The sequence below is a fragment of the Salvelinus sp. IW2-2015 genome, linkage group LG23 (genome assembly GCF_002910315.2).
Source record: "Salvelinus sp. IW2-2015 linkage group LG23, ASM291031v2, whole genome shotgun sequence".
Taxonomy (NCBI): Eukaryota; Metazoa; Chordata; class Actinopteri; order Salmoniformes; family Salmonidae; genus Salvelinus; species Salvelinus sp. IW2-2015.
The window spans coordinates 10,917,611-10,936,519 of NC_036863.1; the positions used below are offsets into that span (position 1 = coordinate 10,917,611).

At 42.2% G+C, this 18,909-nt stretch overlaps 1 pseudogene; it reads right to left on the reverse strand.

The window, feature by feature from the left end:
* Positions 1-14,384: 14,384 nt before the first annotated feature.
* Positions 14,385-18,909, reverse strand: part of LOC111950035 (rho guanine nucleotide exchange factor 12-like) — a 121,345-nt pseudogene continuing 116,820 nt past the window's right edge.

Below are 18,909 nucleotides of genomic sequence, written 5' to 3' on the forward strand. Positions count from 1 at the left end.
ATTACCAATCCCACAAGGTATGACTCCAAACACCCAGAAAAGGTGTACTCGATGTTATCCTCACAAATAATCCTGATAGGTATCAGTCGGGTGTTTTCTGTAATGACCTTAGTGATCACTGTTTAACAGCCTGTGTTCGTAATCGCTGCTCAGTGAAACGACCTGTCCTGATTTGTCATAGTTAAAAAATAGCAAGCCTTCCTTCATGACCTGGCCTCTGTAAATTGGTATAGAATCAGCTTGTTCCCCTCTGTCGAAGACACTTGCACCTTCTTTTTTAATATTTTCAGTGGTATTGTTATTAATAACCTCTCTTAGCTAGGGGGCAGTATTTTGACTTCCGGATGAAAAGCGCCCCCAAAGTAAACTGCCTGTTACTCAGGCCCAGAAGCTAGGATATGCATATAGTTGGTAGATTTGGATAGAAAACACTCTAAAGTTTCCAAAACTGTTAAAATGTCTGTGAGTATAACAGAACTGATATGGCAGGCGAAACCCCGAGGACAACCCCCCCCCCCCACACAAAAAAAGAATCAACCTACCTCTATTTTCAATGGCTATCACTTTTATTATAAGGCCAAGTCCTCCCAGATTGCAGTTCCTAGGGCTTCCACTAGATGTTAACAGTTTTTAGAAAGAGTTTCAGGATGTTTGTTGGAAAAATAAGCCAGAAATTGTAGTTTTTCTAGGTGGCTCCCATTTTGGCTGTAGTGTTCCCAAGCGTGTGGAAGAGAGTGTGTTCTTTGGTATTTTTCTCCGGTAAAGACAATAATGATTCTCCATCTTAAATTGTATGGTTTATTTACGTATTAGGGTACCTAAGGTTTGATTATAAATGTTGTTTGACTTGTTTGGAAAAGTTTATTAGTGATGTTTGGGATTAATTTTGTATGCATTTTGATGGAGGGAAACTGGGTGGATTATTGACTGAAGTGCGCCAGCTAAACTGAGTTTTTATGGTAATAAAGAAGGACATTATCGAACAAAAGGACCATTTGTGATGTAACTGGGACCTTTTGGAGTGCCAACAGAAGAAGATCACCAAAGGTAAGACATTTTTTATATTGCTATTTCTGACTTTCGTGTCGCACCTGCCTGGTTGAAATATGTGGGGCGCTGTCCTCAGATAATCACATGGTTTGCTTTCCCCCGTAAAGTCTTTTTGAAATCTGACACAGCGGCTGGATTAACAAGAAGTTAAACTTTATTTTGTTATATTACACCTTGTGATTTTATGAAAGTTAAATATTTATAATACTGTAGTTTGAATTTCGCACTCTGCAATTTCAACAGATGTTGGCCAGGTGGGATGCTACCGTCCCACCTGCCCATAAGAAGCTCCTTTAGCACCTCAGACTCAGTGACCGCCTGCAGAGAGAAACTTTGTAGCGGGGCAGGGGAAAAAGAGGAAGGAGCATCGGGGATAGTGACATTTGAAGGGGTGGGAGATAAGGAAATGTTGGGCGGGCAAGGAGGCATGGCTGAGTCAAATAGGAATTCTGACTTAATTGAAGTGGTGATCAAAGAGCTCAGCCATGTGCTTCTTGTCAGTAACAACCATATCAACTTTAAGGGACATGTGCAGCTGTGAAGAGGAGGGTTTATTCTCCAGGTCTTTATCCATTTTCCAGAACTTCTTGGGGTTAGACCCACAGAGAGAGAACTGCCCCTTAAAGTAACTAACTTTGTCCTTCCGGATAGCCTGAGTGCACTTATTTCTCATTTGCCTGAATGAGCCAATCAGCCTGAGTATGCGTGTGCCGAGCGTTTCGCCAAATGGAATTCTTGTGGAGTAACTCTGCAAGATCACAATCGAACCAAGGGCTGAACCTGTTTTTAATTCTCATTTTCTTTGGGGCGTGTTTGTTAACGACTTGGGGGTAGCCATTGTAAGTTAAGAATTACTCGTCCCAACAGTGCCTGTGTGCTGGAGGCGAGCGAAAGCTCAGGAGAGAGGGAGGAGTGTGGTGGGGGTACCTGTACCAGACAGAGGGAGACAAGCCAGGGCAGTGAACAGATCGCCAGGTGGTATCCAAGCAGCATTACAGCAGGCAATGGGAGTAGGTGTCACACCCACTTGGGAAAAGCTTTTATTAATGGAGCAAGATTTCTTGTAGAAAATGCTAGTGGATGGTCTCTGAACAGCGGGATAGGGCTTCAAAGGCCTTTGGATTTGGGTGAGGTAGCCTGTAAGACTCCTGCCATTTGTTGGGCTCAAAGGCTTTGACACTTCACACCTCAGTGCTAATTGACGTTGTATCTGGTCTGTCTCAGTTCCAGGTTGGATGGTGTCCTCAGTCTCTGCTGTTTGTTTGCCAGAGCAAACCATAAGGGGTTTCTAATGATCAATTAGCCTTTTAAAATGATAAACTTGGATTAGCTAACACAACGTGCCATTGGAACACAGGAGTGATGGTTGCTGATAATGGCCCTCTGTAGGCCTATGTAGATATTCCATTAAAAAACAGCCCTTTCCAGCTACAATAGTCATTTACAACATTAACATTGTCTACACTGTATTTCTGATCAATTTGATGTTAATGGGCAAAAAATTTGCTTTTCTTTCAAAAACAAGGACATTTAAGTGACCGCAAACTTTTGAACGGTAGTTTATGTCAATATATTTTTCTGTATGTGTTGGAGTTCTGATAGTTTGTTTTATTAAAGCAGAGCATTGTCCTGCTGAGAGCAGAGGTGAATAGATGTTGGAGCTCTTCATGGTCTGTCTCCGTATGACAACATTATCACTGGACCTCTGAGACTCTGAGCTAGAGAGACAGTATTTGAACAGCAGGCAAGATGTACTGATTTTCTGTAATGTGTAGCATGTAATCAAGTTTTAATGAAGTGTGGTTATGATGGTTCCAAGACTCATGAAAGAGACTTAGAGATTGCATTTGATGAGGATTAATGACGTGTGCCAATGTGAACTGTTAATAAGGTCAGTACATCTCCATACATTCTCTACATGGCTTCTGACCACATTTGTTGGTAAAGGGAAATATTCAGGGCATTGTTACCCAGGAAAAGTGCACAAAATGAGTCCAAGGTGACAGTAACTTAGTGGAACTTAGTGGATTTTCTTTGGAAGCCCTTCACTGTAAGTGTCCACATAAAGTCACACAGTGTCTGTTACTGGCCAAAATCCTTTGTTATTGGGCTGGCTAGGAGATGCCAGTTTCCATCCTGCACATCACTCTAAGCGTACACCCACCATACACCCACCAGGGATCCCAGGGATCTCAGGCAAAATGTAGGACACCATCTATTTCCATCAAAATCTTAGTGGGATTTAACTTCACCCAAAAACTATTTCCAGAACTTTGCTAAATGTGCATGAAATACGAGAGAACAAAATATTCCAAGTATAGGTAAAAGCCATTAAACATCCTAATCTCCTCTATACTGCATCCCCCTTTCTTTCCAGTATGTAAGGTTACAGTATGTAAGGATACTCAAACAAATGGGTGGATGACTACACTTATGAGTGATGGGATGTTGTGCTTGTGTAGTGGGTTGAAAATCCTTGAGTTTAAACTTAAAGTAAAGTAGATTCAGGGAATAATTGTTTAATTTTGGCTTCATTCCTATGCAGTGAGGCATTATTATGCAGTAGATGCAATCACAGTCAGGACACGAGGACGCTCTTACTTTGGTGTTGGACTATGGATCAGGAGTTCTGATCTAGCCTCGTACGAACCATCGTGAATGGTTAGTAAGAGGCTAGTTCTGAGCTGGCTTCATTATTTATCACATTCTCATGTGCTGCCTTTTCCCACTGCATTTCAGATTAATATCATACTGCTCTCACATCTTTATTCTGAGGGTAGTAACACTTGCAGCAATTCTGGTAAACGGGTCCTATGTATGGCACCCAAAAGTCCTATGTAGTTCAATCATTTTTGACCGAGGCACATTGAGATGATAATTGTATCTACCCACACTAGGTTTGTGTATTGTTATAGATCACTTTTTTAAAAGTTTTATTTCATATCTAGCAACTTTGAGTTTCCTGGCTAGCATTTTTGGAGATGCAGAGCAATGCTAATTGAAACAGATTGTTCCAGTTAGCAGTGGTTTGTAACAGTTACGTACTTCCTCTCAATGATAAGTCTGCCTGACCTATTGTAAACAAATAAACATTCTCAGTTATATACTTTTCACCAAAAAATGCTTATTTCCTAATAGAGATCACAATATTCTTTTGTGCTTCATGTCCAAATCACCAAGCAACTTAATTGACCTAGACATTTTTTTTTTGACACTTAAGGATGTTTGGATATGAAACGCAAATAAAAAAATATATTGACTTGCATTGGTTTTGGGCCACAAATGCTAAAATGTAAGCATTTGGAGTGGCCAGGTAAACAAAACCAAAGCATGGATTGTGGTCTTATAGTGTAATGAAACCAATAACTCTTTAATGCTTAGAAATGAAAGTTATCATGTGTTACTGTTGTGAAATTTAAAGCGCAATAATAATAAGTTGAATTTATGCATCTAAACACTTTGAATAAGAGAGCAGGAAATCTGTGAAAATACAAGTTATATTTAATGTGTTCTACTTTTATTTAAGTGTCACTAAGCACAAAAACAAGTACTGATACTCCACTACAGTCCACTTTAATAATGCACTGAAGGAATGCAAAAAAGAAAATCTAATCTCTACCTCTCCCTTCCAATAATAGTATCAAACATGAACACTAGTACTATACTAGTACATATACTATAGTAGTGTGTATGTATGTGTGTGTGTATATATTTATATAATACTAGTAGTCTGGTTCCAGATGTGTGTCAGATGTAATGACAGCAGATAGAAGAGTTGGCTCAAAGCACATACAGATCTGAAGCAGGCTTTGGTAGTATTGTTAACTTATGACAAGCTACATTGCTCAACGAACTCTTTACATAGAAATCATCTTTACACCCTATAATTTTCCTGCTGATATGCAGAAAATCGAATGCCATTGTCAGATTGGAGACGTGGCGGACATTGATGTTTCAGTGATTTGAGGCACTCTATTGGGTTTCCCTACTGCAGCTGCTCGTGAGCCAGTGTCTGCAGGGCACTGAAGAAGTTGGCTGCCTCTCCAGTCTCCTCTCGCACTGCCCTCTCACAGATGGAAGGAGGGACGAAGTCCATGGGGTCCAGGCCCAGGAGAATGTTATACACACTGTAGGTGCTGGTGATTCTCTGATCCACCTCTACGCAGACGACACCATTCTGTATACTTCTGGCCCTTCGTTGGACACTGTGTTAACTAACCTCCAGACAAGCTTCAATGCCATACAACTCTCCTTCCGTGGCCTCCAATTGCTCATAAATGCAAGTAAAACTAAATGCATGCTCTTCAACCGATCACTGCCCGTACCTGCCCGCCCGTCCAGCATCACTACTCTGGACGGCTCTGACTTAGAATATGTGCACAACTACAAATACCTAGGTGTCTGGTTAGACTGTAAACTCTCCTTTCTGACTCACATTAAGCATCTCCAATCCAAAATTAAATCTAGAATCGGCTTCCTATTTCGCAACAAAGCATCCTTCACTCATGCTGCCAATCATACCCTCGTAAAACTGACCATCCTACCGATCCTCGACTTTGGCAATGTAATTTACAAAATAGCCTCCAACACTCTACTCAACAAATTGGATGCAGTCTATCACGGTGCCATCTGTTTTGTCACCAAAGCCCCATATACTACCCACCACTGCGACCTGTACGCTCTCGTTGGCTGGCCCTCGCTTCACTCTCGTCGCCAAACCCACTGGCTCCAGGTCATCTACAAGTCTCTGCTAGGTAAAGCCCCGCCTTATCTCAGCTCACTGGTTACCATAGCAGCACCCACTCGTAGCACTCACTCAGGCAGGTATATCTCACTGGTCACCCCAAAAACCAATTCATCCTTTGGCCGCCTTCCCTTCCAGTTCTCGGCTGCCAATGACTGGAACGAACTGCAAAACTCACTGAAGCTGGAGACTCATATCTCCCTCACTAGCTTTAAGCACCAGCTGTCAGAGCAGCTCACAGATCACTGCACCTGTACATAGCCAATCTGTAAACAGCCCATCCAACTACCTCAACCCCATACTGTATTTATTTATTTATCTTGCTCCTTTGCACCCCAGTATCTATACTTGCACATCTACCATTCCAGTGTTTAATTGCTATATTGTAATTACTTCGCCACCATGGCCTATTTATTGCCTTAACTCCTTTATCTTACCTCATTTGCACTCACTGTATATAGACTTTTTTTATTTTTTATCTGCTGTATTATTGACTATGTCTTGTTTATTCCATGTGTAACTCTGTGTTGTTGTATATGTCCAACTGCTATGCTTTATCTTGGCCAGGTCGCAGTTGCAAATGAGAACTTGTTCTCAACTAGCATACCTGGTTAAATAAAGGTGAAATAAATAAATAAAAAGGTGAGAAGATAAGTCTGAGTTTATTCACCACGGGGCGAGATTCAGATGTTTTGATTTAAGCGCTTCCCAATAGGTGAAATTCAGACTTACCTTATGCAGGTGCGTAATGGGTTTTTAGGTGTGGCTCCCTTGCACACACTGAATAAACTGAAAACCCTCCCACTTGCTGACAGATTTTCTCATGGAGTTTTCATTCAATAGGGTTTTCAGTACATTTATCTAAAGCCAACTCTTTAAATACAGTGTACTTTTAATTCAAATTCTCAACAGACTCATTAGAATATATATTCATCTCCTTTTCAGCACCATTTGGTAGATTTAAAATACTCTGATCTTATATATTATTTATGGTTCGGAAAGTATTTATGAATAAAAAAAACAGGTTTCGAGAGCCTTCATGGATGAAATATATTGGTGAATCAATATATTGGTCAGTTTTATCCTGAAAATTGCCATATTCAATTGTTCAATCCATTAAATATTGAAAGGTGAAAAAAGTGTAGAATAGGTGTCTACCCTAATAATCCTCACTGATTGGAACTGTGATGACAACTGTCTAGTTGCCATGAACGGTGGCCAGGGTCCAGGTTTAAACTGCTACATATGGTCTGCATTCCATAATGATTCAAATAGGTTACATGTTCCAAATTATTGCACAACTTGTAATACGTTAGCCTAATATGATCCACTATTGCTAGCAATCCTCAGAAACAACCACACAAATGTGACAAAGGAAAGAAAGGTAAACCAACGATGTAATGGAATGAAGCAAAATATAAGGAAACGAACATTAAAGTGACAGTTATAAATGTATGTTGGTATAACTGACGGTGGCTACCGATAGTGGCTAATATTTAACATGATACTGTCATGCCGCTGCTGACCTCCCTCCAGCGTTCTACATTGTCAGTCTACTAACCACCGGCCCTGGCTTCATTATTATGCACACCTGTTCCCATTACGCACACCTGGTCATCATTCCCTCCTTGATTACTCCCCCTTTATTTAGCCCTCAGTTGTCTTCAGTCACTAGGTGTAATTGATTCTCTCATTTTCAGTACGTGCCTCATGTTTGTTTATCTGCTATTTGTTAAACTCACCTTCTGCACCTGTTTCCTGACTCCCGGCGTATACTTAACAGATACAAATTGTACAAAAAAATACAGTCGAAAGTCTGGGCATATCTACTGAACAAAATTATAAATGCAACATGTAAATTGTTGGTCCCATTTTTCATGTGCTGAAATAAAAGGTCCCAGAACTTTTCCATATGCACAAAAACATATTTCTCTAAAATGTTATGCACAAATTTGTTTGCATTTCTCCTTTGCCAAGATAATCCATCCACCTGCTGAGGAGTATTTATGTCTGTAATAAAGCGCTTTTGTGGGGTAAAACTCAGCTGGGCCTGGCTCCCAAGTGGGTGGGCCTCTGCACTCCCAGACCCGTCCATGGCTGCTCCCCTGCCCAGTCATGTGAAATCCATAGATTAGGGCCTAATGAATTTATTTCAATTGACAGATTTCCTTCTAGCTCAGTAAAATCTTTGAAATTGTTGCATGGTAGGTTTTATATTTTTGTTAAGTATATTTAAAACATTCTACAAAATCATAGATCAACTTGGTTGATTTGGCACTATACTGTCATGTGTGCAGTTTGGGTCTCCACATTTCATATTTGCAAGTTAACAGGCCAGAATTTCATGAACTTTACTGTGGAAAAGGTCATATGTTGATGCGCTTCAGTTTGCTGCCATGTGTCTGGTTTCAAATTTGTACCCAGTGATCATAAGGTAAAATAGATATGAAACAATTGTCATTTAAATGTATAATCCCCTTATCCAAACGGCTTACTAATTTACCTACACATGACTGGGCAGCTAGCTATTCTCCAGCCCACTAGATTTGTTTATTTAGTTTTTTATTGAAAACACGTGTAGAATAGCAGGAAATTAGCTCAATGATTCTTGAAAGTTTTATTTTTTATTTTATTTCACCTTTATTTAACCAGGTAGGCAAATTGAGAACACGTTCTCATTTACAATTGCGACCTGGCCAAGATAAAGCAAAGCAGTTCGACACATACAACAACACATAGTTACACATGGAGTAAAACAAACATACAGTCAATAATACAGTGAAAAATAAGTCTATATACAATGTGAGCAAGTGAGGTGAGATAAGGGAGGTGAAGGCAAACAAAATATATATATAAATAAATAAAAAATATTAAAGGCCATGGTGGCGAAGTAAATACAATATAGCAAGTTAAAACAAACAAACACTGGAAGTGTTGGTTTGCAGTGGAAGAAGGTAAAGTAGAGATAGAAATAATGGGGTCAAAGGAGCAAATAAATAAATAAATACAGAGGTAAAGAGGTAGTTGTTTGGGCTAAATTATAGATGGGCTATGTACAGGTGCAGTAATCTATGAGTCTCTGACAGCTGGTGCTTAAGCTAGTGAGGGAGATAAGTGTTTCCAGTTTCAGAGTTTTTGTAGTTCGTTCCAGTCATTGGCAGCAGAGAACTGGAAGGAGAGGCGGCCAAAGGAAGAATTGGTTTGGGGGGTGACCAGAGAGATATACCTGCTGGAGCGCGTGCTACAGGTAGGTGCTGCTATGGTGACCAGCGAGCTAGATAAGGGGGGACTTTACCTAGCAGGGTCTTGTATGGACCTGGAGCCAGTGGGTTTGGCGACGAGTATGAAGCGAGGGCCAGCCAACGAGAGTGTACAGGTCGCAGTGGTGGGTAGTATATGGGGCTTTGGTGACAAAACGGATGGCACTGTGATAGACTGCATCCAATTTATTGAGTAGGGAGTTTGGAGGCTATTTTGTAAATGACATCACCGAAGTCGAGGATTGTAGGATGGTCAGTTTTACAAGGGTATGTTGGCAGCATGAGTGAAGTGCTTTGTTGCGGAATAGGAAGCCAATTCTAGATTTAACTTTGGATTGGAGATGTTTGATGTGAGTCTGGAAAGGAGAGTTTACAGTCTAACCAGACACCTAGGTATTTGTAGTTGTCCACATATTCTAAGTCAGAGCCGTCCAGAGTAGTGATGTTGGACAGGGCGGGCAGGTGCGGCAGCGATCGGTTGAAGAGCATGCATTTAGTTTTACTTGTATTTAAGAGCAATTGGAGGCCACGGAAGGAGAGTTGTATGGCATTGAAGCTTCGCCTGGAGGGTTGTGTTTTTTCAAATGACATCCCTGACAGTAATTACTATGTGAAAGCCCTGTTGTGCTCTTACTGTCCTCTCGAGAGCATCAATTGGTCTACCAGCAAATGCCTCGTTGAAATGCATCCCATAGTTTCTAAAGCGCACTTTCTATCCCAAGAGAGTCATGTGAACTGTCCATTGGCCATAAGAACCGCTCAGCAACATGCCTGAGAAAGATAGACAGAGAGAGAATTCAGTATCTCAGAATGTTTGTGCTCCATAGAGAAATCATCATTGCAGTTGTCAAGAATCTTACCATGGTCATAACTCCATTCAGAAATGGTGGTGAGGGCTGAAGTTGAGAAAGAAGTAAATAGAACATAAATTACAATCAGTTGGTGCAAAAAGTGCAAATCAATCCCAGAACAGCAAAGGACCCTGTGAAGATGTTGGAGGAAACAGGTACAAAGTATCTATATCCACAGTAAACCGAGTCCTATATCAACATAACCTGAAAGGCGCTCAGCAAGGAAGAAGTCACTGCTCCAAACCACCATAAAAAAGCCAAACTACGGTTTGCAACTGCACATGGGGACAAAGGTTGTACTTTTTGGACAAATGTCCTCTGGTCTGATGAAACAAAAATAGAACTGTTTGGCCATAATGACCATCGTTATGTTTGGAGGAAAAAGGGGGAATGCTTGCCAGCTGAGAAACCATCCCAACCGTGAAGCCCGGGGTGGCAGCATCAAGTGTTGGGGTGCTTTGGCTGCGAGGAGGGATGGTGCACCTTCACAAAATAGATGGCATCATGAGGTAGGAAAATTATGTGGATATATTGAAGCAACATCTCAAGACATCAAGTCAGGAAGTTAAGCTTGGTCGGCAAATGGGTCTTCAAATGACAATGACCCGAAGCATACTTTCAAAGTTGTGGCTAAATGGCTTAAGGACAACGAAGTCAAGGTATTGGAGTGGCCATCACAAAGCCCTGACCTCAATCCTATAGAAAATTTAGCACACTGAAAAAGTGTGTGCGAGCAAGGGGCGCTACAAACCTGACTCAGTTTACACCAGCTCTGTCAGGAGGAATGGCGCACAAACACACCCAACTTTATTGTAGGAAGCTTGTGGAAGGCCAGCCCAAAATGTTTGACCCAATTAAAGAATTTAAGGCAATGCTACCAAATACTAATTGAGTGTAAGTATAAAATTCCATATTGCATTCTGTATTCGGTTAAGCTGTACTCGATTGAAATGTAGTTTATGAAGATTCAATCAGGAAGGATGGTCTGAAATGGCCTTGTCACTTTTAAATTAATCTAGTAAGCTAAATATAATTCACATCACTTCCTATCTCCACAGCATAGCATGTATCCATACTGTAGTGTTAATGTTCAAAATCAAATCAAAGTTTATTTGTCACGTGCGTCGAATACAACAGGTGTAGACCTTACAGTGAAATGCTTACTTACAGGCTCTAACCAATAGTGCAAAAAAGGTATTAGGTGAACAATAGGTAGGTAAAGAAATAAAACAAAAGTAAAAGACAGGCTATATACAGTAGCGATGCTATAGAAGTGGTTAGGCTACATACAGACACCGTTAGTCGGGCTGAGAGAGTGTAGTACCATTAATATGGGTAAGAAGTGACTATGCATATATGATGAACAGAGAGTAGCAGTAGCGTAAAAGAGGGGTTGGTGGGTGGTGGGTTGGACACAATGCAGATAGCCCGGTTAGCCAATGTGCGGGAGCACTGGTTGGTCGGCCCAATTGAGATAGAATGTACATGAATGTATAGTTAAAGTGACTATGCATATATGATAAACAGAGAGTAGTAGCAGCATAAAAAGAGGGGTTGGTGGGGGGGGGTACACAATGCAAATAGTCCAGGTAGCCATTTGATTACCTGTTCAGGAGTCTTATGGCTTGGGGGTAAAAACTGTTGAGAAGCCTTTTTGTCCTAGACTTGGCACTCTGGTAKCGCTTGCCATGCGGTAGTAGAGGGAACAGTCTATGGCTGGGGTCTTTGACAATTTTTAGGGCCTTCCTCTGACACCGCCTGGTGTAGATGTCCTGGATGGCAGGCAGCTTAGCCCCAGTGATATACTGGGCCGTACGCACTACCCTCTGTAGTGCCTTGCGGTCAGAGGCCGAGCAATTGCTGTACCAGGCAGTGATGCAACCAGTCAGGATGCTCTCGATGATGCAGCTGTAGAGCCAAATCTTTTTAGTTTCCTGAGGGGGAATAGGCTTTGTCGTGCCCTCTTCACGACTGTCTTGGTGTGTTTGGACCATTCTAGTTTGTTGTTGATGTGGACACCAAGGAACTTGAAGCTCTCAACCTGCTCCACTACAGCCCCGTCGATGAGAATGGGGGCGTGCTCGGTCCTCCTTTTCCTATAGTCCACAATAATCTCCTTAGTCTTGGTTATGTTAAGGGATAGCTTAACATAACCAGGGAGGAGGTTATGTTACCACAAGTGGTAGGCCTGATCACCGACAACGGAGACAGCCTATAGGGAGGAGGCCAGGTCTCTGACAGTGGTAGGCCTGATCACCGACAACGGAGACAGCCTATAGGGAGGAGGCCAGGTCTCTGACCTCCTCCCTATAGGCTGTCTCCGTTGTCAGTGATCAGGCCTACCACTGTTGTGTCGTCTGCAAACTTAATGATGGTGTTGGACTCATGCCTGGCCATCAGGTCGTGGGTGAACAGGGAGTACAGGGGGGGACTGAGCACGCACCCCTGGGGAGCTCCAGTGTTGAGGATCAGCGTGGCAGATGTGTTGCTACCTACACTCACCACCTGGGGGCGGCCCGTCAGGAAGTCCAGGATCCAGTTGCAGAGGGAGGTGTTTAGTCCCAGGATCCTTAGCTTAGTGAAGAGCTTTGAGGGTACTATGGTGTTGAATGCTGAGCTGTAGTCAATGAACAGCATAAGTGTTCCTTTTGTCCAGGTGGGAAAGGGCAGTGTGGAGTGCAATAGAGATTGCATCATCTGTGGATCTGTTTGGGCGGTATGCAAATTGGAGTGGGTCTAGTGTTTCTGGGATAATGGTGTTGATGTGAGCCATTACCAACCTTTCAAAGCACTTCATGGCTACGGACGTGCTCTAGAGGAGATCTGCATGGAGGAATGGGCCAAAATACCAGCAACAGTGTGTGAAAACCTTGTGAAGACTTACAGAAAACATTTGACCTCTGTCATTGCCAACAAAGGGTATATAACAAAGTAATGAGATAAACTTTTGTTATTGACCAAATACTTATTTTCCACCATAATTTGCAAATAAATTCATTAAAAATCCTACAATGTGATTTTCTGGATTTTTTTTCTAATTTTGTCTGTCATAGTTGAAGTGTACCTATGATGAAAATTACAGGCCTCTCTCATCTTTTTAAGTGGGAGAACTTGCACAATTGGTGGCTGACTAAATACTTTTTTGCCCCACTGTAAAGCTGGCAGACATGCATCGAGACATTCGGTTACTGTTCAAATGAATGTTAGAAGGGGCCAAACCAGTGACTTAAGTGACCTTGAGTGTGGTATGATTGTCGGTGTCAGGCACGCCGGATGGATCCAGTATCTCAGAAACGGCTGCCCTTCTGGACTTTTCACGCACGACATTGTCTAGGGTTTCCCGAGAATCGTGTGACAAATAGAAAATATCCAGTCAGCGGCAGTCCTTGTTGACAGTACCAAAATATTACAAATCAGTTGATAAGATAAGTATTCTACCTCTGACCCAATACATATTAGAATGTCCTTCTATGACTTGGTAAACAAAATGAAAGGGTGCATTCCGCCACCTGAATTGTGTTGTTTGAACAGTTATAAAACAGGTATAAAGCCAAGGTTGGTGATTTACTGCCACCTGCAGTTATGGAATGTTTGCTCACAAGTATAATTCAGTGGCTGATCCCTCATGACCTGGATGGAATTATGTGATCCTTAACTCATGGGAAGTCTCACCCAGTTGACTTGTTCAAATGGTTTAAGTCCTCTATGGTGCTGTCCATGCTAAAACAGGCTTTTGGGCACTAGGGTCATCTATACATCTCTATGGATAAACTCTACAAGCGCATCGCCAACATAAATTCTATAGTGGACGGGGTACAACTAACCTTCGCCAGTGCTTTACTTCTCTCGGTTTTCCTTCGATTTTGACACTATCTTCTGTATGACAGAAAGATTACAGGTCAAATCATGGCCAACATGTCCATGCCAGACTGTTAAAAAAATAACCTTGACCATACCATACAGATACCCAGACCTGCTGTTTTCAACTCTTAATGATCAGCTATGAAAAGCCAACTGACATTTATTCCTGATTATTATTTGACCATGCTTGTCACTTATGAACATTTTGAACATCTTGGCCATGTTCTGTTATAATCTCCACCCGGCACAGCCAGAGGACTGGCCACCCCTCATAGCCTGGTTCCTCTCTAGGTTTCTTCCTAGGTTTTGGCCTTTCTAGGGAGTTTTTCCTAGCCACCGTGCTTCTACACCTGCATTGCTTGCTGTTTGGGGTTTTAGGCTGGGTTTCTGTACAGCACTTCGAGATATTAGCTGATGTACGAAGGGCTATATAAAATAAACTTGATTTGATACCCATCTTAAAACCCCAAAGAGCAAGCAATGCAGATGTAGAAGCACAGTGGCTAGGAAAAACTCCCTAGAATGCTCATAAAATGAAACAAACATTCGTAACAAGAAGATATACCAAAATATACAGCAGTATTTTCACATCCAAGCACAGAGAATAACGCTCCACCATCAGTGTTTCCAGCAAGCTTCTTTAATGAAATTTGAACATTTTAAGTTGTGTTGTTTTGGCCGATATTCCAAACTCATATTTCCCTCCCTTTACACAGGAAGATGAACTTTCCTTTTAAAACAATAGATCAGTCTAATTTAAATCTCACCTAAAATAACTATTTACGTTTTCAACAGAGCCAGAGACCATAATAATAGTGCTCACAATAATATAATAAAATATAACGTCTAGACAAAAATAATAAAAAGACAGATTACATTTAATATTTTAGGGATACGTTGCAGTCTTATTCTCTCCTGGTTTTAGTAGTTTCTGTCAAAGTAATACATGATTGTATAATATAGAAAGCAGGAGATGCATTTTAAGAGATGCAACGTTTTTCATAACTGTTAGTCATTTATTTTTACATTTAAAATAGTCCATAGAAGTCCTTTTCATCCAAGAATCCAAGCCAAGTCTTCCGGCTGGTGAAAGTAATATATTTGTTGTGCCAGTCTTTTCTCAATCCAACCATGAAATTACACAGGTCCTGTGCTCTCACCCTAGAAGCTTATTTATGAGTTAAGACTTCCTCAGTAGCTCGTACACAAAGGACGATGTACAGTAACGTAGAGAGTTTAGAGTTCCAAAAACAGAAGAATTGAAGGTATACGGAAACTGGGCAAAGAGCTGGGGGTGTTCCCCGATCCAGGAGGGTCCCTATCAATTAGGAATGGATGAATACTACATGACTTCAGAGGGAAGTCAATAACTCTAATGACAGACTGTCCTCTTGTATTTTGCTATATCACACCACGTGCTTCCCAAGAGCCACAACTCAAGCCAGAGGAGATACAGCCACACCAAAAGGTGAACAAATGGAGCGCTTACCGGTATACTGTTATCACCTCACCACTGACAGTGTATCACTGAAATATCTCTCGAGGAAATGGAGTTTGTCAATTTATTCTTTCACCATCTGCTGTGAACAAGACCAAGGCTTCATGATAAGGATGCGGGTTAGCAAAGTGGACCAGTCTAGCAGACCGATCTAGTCCTTTTTTCTTGAGATCTACTAAATCACTTGAGGACCTATTAAAGGGAGAATCCTAACTTAAGGGAACATTTGACTTAAGTGGAAGTTACAATAGGATTCACCCCTAAGTGATTAAAGAATTACTTCAGGATGTCTTAAGATACCTAATCAAAATCTACAACGCTTTCAGTGTTGTAGGCATGAAGGGTGGGGGGTTAGAAAAAACACTGATTAAACTTGCCATTTTTTGTTCTAGTGGAATTTGATCAACCATGGAATGATTACAACTGAAGAGGTATGTATATTGACCACCCTGCATCTTCTGCACACTTTTCACTCTGCTAAGCCTTTGTCATGGTGGTCCTCCAGGTCCAAACCATTAACCACAACACAGCAGTGCTTTAAGTTGGACTATAGCATCACGTACAGTTGTGTTTCTGACCCCCGATGGATATATTGAAAGTGGTGCGTTCCGAATGCTGAATGCACGTGAGCAATGGGAAGATGGCACTCTTATCCACAGGAGAAAGAAGATGCGGGGGTTGAAAAATAACTTCAATCCCTATCTACTAATATCCTGATGGTGGTGGTAGTCGGTACACTTTGAGCAGCACTTGTGTTAATTTCCAAAGTGGGGTGTTTGGGGGTGGAATGGTCCTAGTGAGAACGCTGTGTGAGTTGTGGCGTTCTTTTCCCTGATTGCCATTTGTGCCGGGCGGGGGGTCCCCTGATCGTTCCAGTCTCCACTGTGGGCCACAGCAGTATGGGAGGGGTGGGGGGCTGAGGTGGAGGGCCTCCAGAGGACAGGAAGAGGTGTCCCCCTCCGTGTCCCTCCTTCGTCCTCTTGTGGTGGAGGGGAAGGGGCTCTGTCATCACTAACTATTATCTGAAGAGCAAGAGAGACAACAAAAAGAGAAATAATGAACACATATTTAGATTTTGCTTTCCTCATCGTGTTTTTCTCTTTGATATTTGACCACAAAACCTATACTTATGATAACCAACAACACATCTGGTTTGAAGTTGTGATACGTATTCTGTTTGTTGTCCCGTGTGTACGGTTTACTCAAACTTCAATGCTTGCAGAAATAACTATGTATCGGTGGAGCACAAGATATATCGATGCGTATGTACTCCAAAGCCCTTTCAAGCATCCTGTGCATGTGAACTCCTGTTGTATCTGTTCATGGTCAGTAAAGTATCAGGGTGCGTCCCAAATGGCACCTTCTTCCCTATAAATTGCACTACTTTTGACCAGGGCCTATAGAGCTCTCAAAAGTAGTGTAATTTATAGGGAAGAAGGTGCCATTTGGGACGCACCCTGATACTTTACTGATAAAGAGTACAGAGTGTCATATGGGATGCAGTATCAATAATTCACAGTACCTTTGTTCTCCTCTGTGTCAGTAGCTGTTTCAGTCAGCCTTTGGCGCAGTTCATTATACTTGGTCTCCACTTCCTGTAAGCAGATTTTTGATAGAAACTTAGCTCTGGTAGAACATATAAACATACAGATGGATAAAATTAGTGTATGGGTGGATGGCCCCATACAGTAAAAAATATAATAGTATGGGCAAACTGGCAGATTGACAAACAGATGTCTTGATCATGCCGCGTGAGAGACTGCATGATAGACATGGAATAACTTTACCTATAAAGCCATTCTCATACATTTCACAAAGCGTGAGTTCTTGGCCGAAGATGCCCTGGGGCACACATCAAAGATCAGCTAAGAACAAAAAACTGACCTTAGCATTTGAAGCCAGGTCTGATTTATCTGAAATCTTTCAAATACTTTAAAGCTGCAATATGTCACTTTTTGGGCGAGCTGACCAAATTCACATAGAAATATGAGTTATAGATATGTCATTCACATTGAAAGCAAGTCTAAGCGGTAGATCTGTTCTATGTGTGCTATTTCTATGCTTCCCATTCTTAAGTTTCGTTTTTGCGTCTTTTACTTTCAGTTTTGTACACTAGGTTAAACAGCTGAAAATTTCACAACGGTTTAGATGGTACAATTATTCTCTACACTATACTTGCTTGTTTTGTCACAAACTGAAATTAGGTGAACTATTAGAATATTAGGAACCAGGAAATGGCACAGCAATTTCTGCATAGTGCACTTTTAAGCGCTTACTCTAGCCTGCCTGAAGTGCTAAATGGGCGTGGTTTGCCATTTTGGGACTATTCTAATTGGTCTAAATCAGGCATACTCAATCAACCACGTAAAGTCTTTTAAAGGGATACTTTGGGATTTTGGCAAAGAGGCACTTTAACTACTTCCCCAGAGTCAGATGAAATCGTGGACACCATTTTTATTTCACTGCGTGCTGTTTGAATTAAGTTGCTAACTAGCGCCATGCATGCAGATAACCATAGACTGACAGTTATTGTGCTAAGAATGATTAGCATTGGCGCGCGAAACTACCTCTAACCTCCTTCATACTGGACAGAGATATAAAAACGGTATTCACAAGTTCATCGAACTGTGGGGAAGTAGATAAAGGGCATCATTGTCAAAATCCCGAGGTAATGATTTCAAATAGTATTTGAACCCAGGTCTGATCTAGGGGGGGAAACTTCATGTTACTTAAAGGGGGGTTGATTGTGTACCTTCAGGTGCTGCAGGTTGGCCTGGAGCAGGCGGATGTGGGTCATGACCTGGCGGCTGAGGTTGGGGCCGGCACCCCCTGTCTGCGAGGATGAGGAGAGCAGCTTCTTCAGGTCGATGCCCGAGTCCAGGCCCCATTGGGCCCCACCCCCCCCGCCACTCGCCTGACCGTCATTGTCCGTGCTGCTCTCCCCCGAGGCCCCGTAGCCCTCCAGGACCATGTAACTGCCTGGGGAGGGATGGAAAGAGAAATAGGGAGGGGGAGGGAGAGGGAGAGACAGTTGGAAATGGGTAAGTTATGCCCACCTGAGTAACTTTCACAATTAAAAAGAAGGAACCTCAAACATGCATTAAGATGATTTATTATAAAACATCAGATATAGGAACAACATGCTATAAAAGCAACAGTATATCCTAACTTCCACTTAAGTAGAATTAGAACTTGGTCTCCTATTGACATCGATTCATGACTAAGTGAAATTCTACTTAACCTAAGGGGTGAATTCCCTGCCGCTTTTCTGCCTTGAATGTCCCAGTTGGCTCACCGTAGTCCTCGGAAGTCTCAAAGAAACCTGTGTCCCCAGACGATGGTTCATTGGACCCCGGGGCCTCCTCCTCCCTCCGTGCCTCGGTCTTCTCCAAGGCGCCGTTCTCCGAGGAGCCAGTAGAGGGTGCTGCTACGCTGCTTGGGGCCGAGGTACTGTTGTTGTCCTCTGGGCCCCTCAGGGACGTGGTCCTCAGCAGGCGGCCCCCAGGGGCTCGGCCCTTCCTCTGCTCCTTTTCTTTCCCCTTCTCTTTGTCCTTGTCGCTGCCCTCTGCTCTGCTCGTCATGTGGTTGAGAAGGACCTGCCTCAGGGCTGCCACTGGGATAAGGAGAGAGTCAGCGTGGCTACAG